Below are 7875 nucleotides of genomic sequence, written 5' to 3'. Positions count from 1 at the left end.
AGGGCGCCCGGCAGAGCTCGCCCTCGCTTGTTCCCTCCCTCCTTAGTACTTCGTAAGTAGCATTCTTGTGTTGGAGCTAGCTGCAACGTCTTCCCAGGTCGTGACTCAGAGCCCTTTGGAGACAATCACTTTTTAATCAGTTCCTTAAGGACTCTTAGCGCAGCCACCTCCCATCACATCGTCTTTGGTTTGGTTTAACAAAATCTTCCTTCCTTAGGAAGGATTGAACGCAGCTAGCCTTTGAGAAAGGCCATGATATTGGAAGAAAGCCTCCAAAAATTGTGACCACTAAAGTTGGCAGGAGACACTCTTGGACTCAGACCCCCTGAGGTTTGCTGTCTCATGCAAGCCTGGGCCTTGAGCTGACTTTTAGCCTTTCTGAGACTCCGTTTCCTAGTGGACAAAACGGAAATAAGAATGGTAGGAAAGGAGTAGGAAAAGTGGAAAGGAGTAGGCGCCAGTATGTGGGAAGCACGGTTAATGGTGGCCATTATAAGCCCTGCCAAGGGTCCCTTTCATTTGAGTCACTTTGGGACACTACAGAGTTGAAATAAAGAAGCCTTCAATATAAGAGAGAATGAGGTAAAACCAAGCAGGATCCATTTTGTCAGGTTCTGTTACAAGAGACCTTTGGGTTTTATGTCAGAACTATCACAGTCCTACCTTTTAAATCTCTAATAAGTCTCAGTAGACAAAATTTATATGTGAAAGTTTAAGTATTTTTACAGGTTTGTTCAATTTGCTAATTATCAATGATTCAATACAATGGTTAACTTTCAGGTCAATATTTTTAACAGCTTTATTCACGTATAATTGACATACAATAACTACATATTAAAAGTGTATAAACTGAAGTTTTGACACATGTATAACCCATGAAACCATGACTACAATCTAGACAGTGAACATGTCCATCACCCCAGAGGTGTCCTCAATCCCCTTTATAACCCTTGCTGCTCCCCCCCGCCCCGCGACCACTAATATGCATTTTTGCCACTTCATATTCGTTTGGATTTTCTAGAGTTTTAGATTAATTGGATCATAGAGTATGTACAATTTTTTGTCTGCCTTTCACTCATCACAATTACTTTGAGATCCGTCCATTGTTATGTATATCAATAGTTCACTCCTTTGCAATGAGCACTGGGTGTTATATGCAAATAATGACTCGTGGAACACTACATAAAAAACTATTGAAGTCCTGTATGGTGACTAGCATAATAAAAAATAAGATAAAATAAAATAAGATAAAACAAAATAGTTCACTCCTTTTTATTGAGGAGCAATATTCCATCGTATGGCCACACCATTATTGTTTAGTCTTTCACATCTTGATGTTCATTTGGGCTTTTTCCAGTTTGGGGCTATTACACTACAGCTGCTACCCATATGCTTTCATCTCTAGTAGATAAACACCTAAGAGTAGAATTGCTGTATCATATGACCGTTGTATGTGTAATTTATTTTTTTAAGATATTATGTATGTACGTATTTATGTATGTATGTATATATGTATGTATTTGAGAGAGAGAAGCAGAGGGAGAAGGACAAGTGGACTCTGCAGTGAGTGGGGAGCCCAACATGGGGCTTGATCCCAGGACCCTGAGATAATGACCTGAGCCAAAATTAAGAGTCAGGTGCTTAACCAACTGAGCTACCCAGGAGCCCCTGTAACTTTTAAAGAACCTGATGAACTGTTTTCCATAGTAATTATACCATTGTGCATTCCTATCAGTGTATGGAGTTCTGGGTCCTTCCCATGCCCATCAAACAGCAAGGACCATGTCAACTACTTGATATGGTCAAGCTTGTTCATTTCAGCCATTCTAAGTGGTGTGTAGTGGCATCTTATTGTGGTTTTAATTTGCATTTCCTTATTTACTAGGGAATCTCAGTTCATACTTCACGCCATACACAAAAACAAATTCAAAATGGTTTATAGACCTATAAAACCTAAAACTATAAAATTTCTAGGAGAAAACCTTTGTGATCTTTAATTAGACAAAGATTTGATAAAACAGCAAGATCCGTAAAAGAACAAATTGATAAATGGGACCAATGGAGCAGATGATCTCCACATCTCAACTCTAACACCCTCGGCATGCTTTATCCCCTAGCAAACAAACAAATTTTAAAGTGAGAATATATATCTAAAGAATCCAGAAGAACTGTCTGGGGAAACTGAGGCAACTAGTTTAGAGCATATTGCCTTGGGGCGCCTGGGTGGCTTAATGGGTTAAGCCTCTGCCTTCGGCTCATGTCATGATCTCAGGGTCCTGGGATCGAGCCCCACATCAGGCTCTCTGCTCAGCGGGGAGCCTGCTTCCCCCCACTCTCTCTCTGCCCACCTCTCTGCCTATTTGTGATCTCTGTCAAATAAATAAATAAAATCTTAAAAAAAAAAAAAGAGCATATTGCCTCACTGTCCTCTTCCACATCCACCCAGCACAGGTTGAAGCAAAATCCTCTCTGCTCCTAGCTGGGCACTGAGCACTGCTGGGAAAACCACCTGACCAGCAGGTGAGGGTCATGATCAGGCGTGGCCCCAACATCAGCTGCCCACCCCCCAACACTACCCTGCACTCCCTTAGACTACATCCTCTCTCATTTACTGTCAGGACTATTCTCCTCAAGCCCTAACCCTATCCAAGCTCAAGTTCACCAGATGGATGCTTCTAACTGTACAAAGAAAATAGAGATTAACTGGCTTGATTTCCCCAACACATTATCTCTCTACTCAAACCCTTATCTTCATCTGACCCCATTCTTACCAACTTCTCCTCCCCCCATTACCATGAGTTTCCCCTCCTCTTGTCGAAGGTTAATCTATCCACCTGTGCTCTGACCCTATCCTTCTTCACATTCTCAAGAGCTCCACTCTGTTAACTTTGGTGGCTTCTCCAAAGACTGTGGGGTGGGCTCTGAGATGTGCTACCTAGATTTCCCCTTCAAGAAAGGACTTGTCCCTGCTGCTGGAAATACTGTTAGCAGGCAGGTGTCCACTATTACCTCCTTTGGCGTCTACACACCCTTCCCTGGAGAGCTCACATCCAGTGACTGAGGGAGGCAGCTGCACAGAGGCCAGGCCATTTCAGCCCAATGCAGCACAACTGTGATGGGCCATTTTTGCTCTGGAGTTCCATGGATTCAACTAAGGCTGACGGCAAGAGTTGATTCACCCTACACCATCAGAAGAAACTGTGGATGGACGATCAGGAGGCTGAGTGCAGTCACCCCAATAAAATCTTATGGTCCCAGGGTGCCTGGGTGGCTCAGTGGGTTAAAGCCTCTGCCTTCAGCTCGGGTCATGATCCCAGGGTCCTGGGATGGAGCCCCGCCTGGCTCTCTGCTCAGCGGGGAGCCTGCTTCCCCTGCTCTCTCTGCCTGCTTCTCTTCCTACTTGTGATCTCTGTCTGTCAAATGAATAAATAAAATCTTAAAAAAAAAAAATCTTATGGCCCCTTGCTCAATTTCTGGACCCAGAACCCAATACCTAAAGACATGGCCATGTCCCCTGCAAAACCATATTAAGTATACAAAATATGACCATCCAGACCCTCCTCAAAGAGACCAAGTTACCTGAGTAACTTGAGACCAAGTTACCTGAGTCATTTACTCAAGTAACACTATCCTAGGGAAATGGAAGACCCGAACATCTCAAGAGTCAGGGTGGGACTTGAGATATGGAGATCTGAAGTGTCATCATGGTCCTTCTGCTAAAATGGGGGCATACAGGAATCGGACAATACACAGAGTCCTGGCTAAGGGTCCATTTGGTCTTCAGACCATCTAGGATCATTTGCCCAGTCCCTGAATATAGAACTAGGATAGTTCTATAGGAAGTTGGCATAATCCCCACAGTGGGTCCTTGGCCCATGGGGTAAGAGCGCTCATAATGGAGAAAGCTCTGTAGAAGTCTAGGAAGCTGACACTTCCCCAGCCAAGGAACACTGCATTGAGGGAAGGATGTTGGAAATTAGTGCCACCCTGAAGGATCCAAAGGAAGCAGTGCTGGTGGTCTTCATCATATGTCTACTTTCCCATTGGATCCTGGAAGATGATAATAGACTACAACGAACTCAACCAAGAAGGAATCCCAATTGCAGCTGATGTGATGTCTTTGATAGAGCAGTATAAGGCGGCCATAGGGACATATCTGTGGCCAACAATTCAGGATATGCATTCTTTTCTATTCCAATCAGAAAAGAGGAGCAGAAACAGTCTACATTTCCATGAGAGGGACAACAACATTCACAAAGTTTTGCCCAGGACCATGTTCGCTCTCCACCCTCGGTCAGAACATCATGAAGAATTCTAGACTGTCCAGACATCCCACAGAATATCACCTTGATGCGCTACAGCTCTTGTCACCTCTGTTTCACCAATGCCCTGTCTTTAGTTCACACCTCTGGCTGTATGGGGAGCCCATACAGAAATGGCGACGAGTGAGGTAAGAGCCCGAGCTGGGTTTCCGGATGGGTCCGTGTAGGGGTGCAAGCTACACCAGGCAGAGTTGTGCTGTAGTCTTATTCTGGCAGGCCACCTGGTCAGCCACGTTGTGTGGGCAGAGCAGGAGCCCAAGGTTAGGGTGCACATAGACTCATGGGCGGAGGGCCAGGCATTGGTGGGCTGATCGGGAAACTCGGGGGAGAAAGATTTTGACAGAGGACAGGACAGGGAGGTCTGGGGAAGAGGCGTGTGGGTAGAGTGTCCATGAAGTGTGGAGATCATGGTCTCTGTCATCACAGAGAACATGGGCAGACAAAATGACTCAACCAGTAGATGCTAGCTAGTCCCTGCCTTCTACCACCGCAGGGCTGGTACAATCAATGGGCCATGAATGAAAGAGCCGTGGTAGCAGAAGTGGAGCCAACAGCATAGAATTCCACTCACCAAAGCTGTTCTTGATGCTGCTGTCACCAAACATCCTACCTACCAACAGAGGCCCAGGCTGAGGCTGTCATGGCACCAGGCATCAAGGAGGACTTGCCGCTAGCCTGCAGTCTGGTGATGCGGGGCTCTTTCCACCCAGAAGGGCCAGCAATTGGTTCTGATGGAATAGAACCCCATTCCAGGTGTCGGCTTGCCCTCCTTGTCCACAGAGCCGTGGTCCCATTACCTGAGCTCTCACAGAGTGTGCAATCTGCCAGCATGGCCTCGCACAGAACGTCACATGAGACAGCCAAAAAGGTGGGAGAGTGGGCCCAGAGCTGTGGGAGCCACTGGCCACATCACACCATCTGTGCCACCCACAAACTGTCCACTGAAGACCAAAATGCTCAGAGATGATAATTTTGGAGGTTGGAGAACCATCCCCCAAGACCCTTAATGGAGCTAGAAGCAAAGGGCTATATATGGTGCTGCGTTCCCAGCAGGAAGACCTCGTAAGTCAGGGATCCGTGAGTGGAAGCAGGAGCAGCCCCTCTTATCATCACTCCCCCAACAGGGACAGGTGACTGTGCTTCCCAAAGCTGCACTTACGGAATGTAACGCCACCCTCATCATAAGGGAGAGATAGGGCTGTTGTCATCAGGTGAGGGCAGGGAGGTGATCTACTTGGGTGCCACGTGGTACGCCCTTGCTCGATTGTGACAGCGAATGGACCCACCTGTAACGCTGGCCTAAGGGCAGATCCTCCTTCCAGGGAAGAATGGTTGCCCGGTTGCTGGGACCACAGGGCCTTCAAGAGTCAACCCCTTTGGGGATAACCCCTGCTGCTGAGAGCTGCCTTGTCCCCAGGGTCTTTCCTGGGCTGGGAGTTGGGGGCAGGAGGGCTATCTGATGGAGGCAAGGGAATAAAGATGCAGCCACTTTGGCCCAATGCAGTCAATGCTGACAGCCATGTGAGCCCCAGAGCTCCCCGTGGGGTCACCGGAGGCTTCTCCTTCTCCCTCTGCCCACTCCTACTTTCTCTCACTACCCCCATGGGTGTCGATTCCAAGGGTATTCTCTAATAAAATATGCGGACTAAACTCTCTGAAATTGCTTTCTGGCGAAGCCAGCCTGGAACAGGCTCCCTGTGAGCCGGTTCTCCTCTCCCCTTATGCATTCCCTGGGCAACTGCATCCGCGGCCATGAATTTGCTTGTCACCTAATCTCACAAGTACACGTATTCAGCCATCGTTGATTTTCCCAGAGATGCACACAGACCCAGCTGTCTGGGGCCGTCATTCTTAACTGTCCCCCACAGCACCTGGCCCCTCCGCTCGTGCACACCTGATTCCACCGTCTCTTCCACCCGCTCCCTCCCGCCCCCACCCCAGTCCTTTCCTTCCTGTATTCCCACCGTTGGTGAATGTTCTGCCACTCCCTTGGGTTCCCAAACCGCACCTAAAGAATCCCTGACTTTCGCCCACAGGCCGGGCACACAGCCACCCGCCTGCCCTTCGGGCCTGGGGCACACCTTGCCCTTCCTTCCCTCGCCTGAGCCCCTGTCCTGGCATGCTGGCCGGCTCTCTGCTTCCACCAGGGGGCCCTTCTCACTGTGCGGAGAGATCTAGCGAAGGAATAAACCGGCTTCTGTTATTTCCTCTAACGAAAACTTTATGCAGGGACGTTTCTCCTCGTTCGAGGCCCCTGGCCCAGCTGCCAGGCAGCGTCAGGTCTGCCCCTCCCCCCACCCGCTGCTTTCAGCTCTGGCGGTAGACACCGAACAACACCAGGCGTCCAGAACGCACCACCTCTGCTTGCCCTGTGCACCGACGTCGTCGCGGCCCCACCGTTGCACCTGCTGGAGAAACCCCTCATCCCAGAGTTAGCCCCAGTAGCATCCCTGCGGGAGGCCTTCCCGGCTTCTCCGGACCCTTCATCTCTACCCCCCACAGAGCACTCATTTTTCTGTGTTGGCCTGTTCGCGGGCTCCTCGGCCTTCTCAGGAAGCTCCTTGAGGGCCGCGACGGGGTCTCCCAGCTTCAGTGCCCTGAGCAGCACGGGCCCTGCACCCAGTAGGCACCGAACAAATATTGACTAGGTAGTTGGGGGAGTGAATGAATACTTGTGAGAGGGATAAATAGGGGCCTCCTGGGGTGGGGGGGGGGGCTTGGGCTGTACGCTTGCCTCCACCACTAATGAGCTCGATGCCTCTCTTCTGGGTCTCTGTTACCTTAGCGGTAAACTGAGACGATTGGCTTCGAGGCTCTCTGAGGCGCCTTGCAGAGCTAATGCCCTCTGAAGAAGATCAGATAAGAACGCACAATGGTAACCAGATCCCCGGTGCGGCCGACCCTGAGCAGGAGGGTGCAATTCTCCGGGGAACCACTAGGTGGCAGGTGGGAAGGAAGCGGGCCGGCTGCGGTGTCGCTTTCGGAAAGCAAGGTCCTGCTCTGTAACTCACGAACCCTGTCGGGGGCAGTCTTCTCTCCGGGCTCTGCAATCTTAGAATGCTCGGATGAAACAGCGGGTCCTGTTTCTCAGCGAGGCCGCAGCCCACACATGCAAAAGGACTCAGCAGCACACTGCAAAAGAGGCCAGCCTCCCCGGGCTAACTGCTTCAAAAGAGAACAAGAGGGGCATTGGTGCTTTGATTGATCCCTCTCCTCTTTCTGCCACCAGTCTGGGTTGTGGGACTTTGTCTGGCATTAATTTTGGTAGGAACCAAGAATTACAGGATTATTTAGATGATAGATAAGAAAACTGCTCTGTGGGGAGGATACTGGTTACCTCCCTTCCAGGTGAAGAAAGGTGAGGCTTGGAAGACAATGCATGTCACCTGAAGCTAGAGCAGCCCTGGGCCTGCTCACAGGGCAATCAATGAGTCATAAGAACATCCAGGATGTTCTCAGCCTCACAGGACTCTCTCCGGAGATCCTTGGGCATTTAATACAAAACCAAACCTAAACGCTCTCACATGCCGTGATTGGTGATATGGTGCTTGGT

Source organism: Martes martes (genome assembly GCF_963455335.1).
Source record: "Martes martes genome assembly, chromosome: 6".
Taxonomy (NCBI): domain Eukaryota; kingdom Metazoa; phylum Chordata; class Mammalia; order Carnivora; family Mustelidae; genus Martes; species Martes martes.
Note: the sequence above shows the minus strand (reverse complement) of the source record.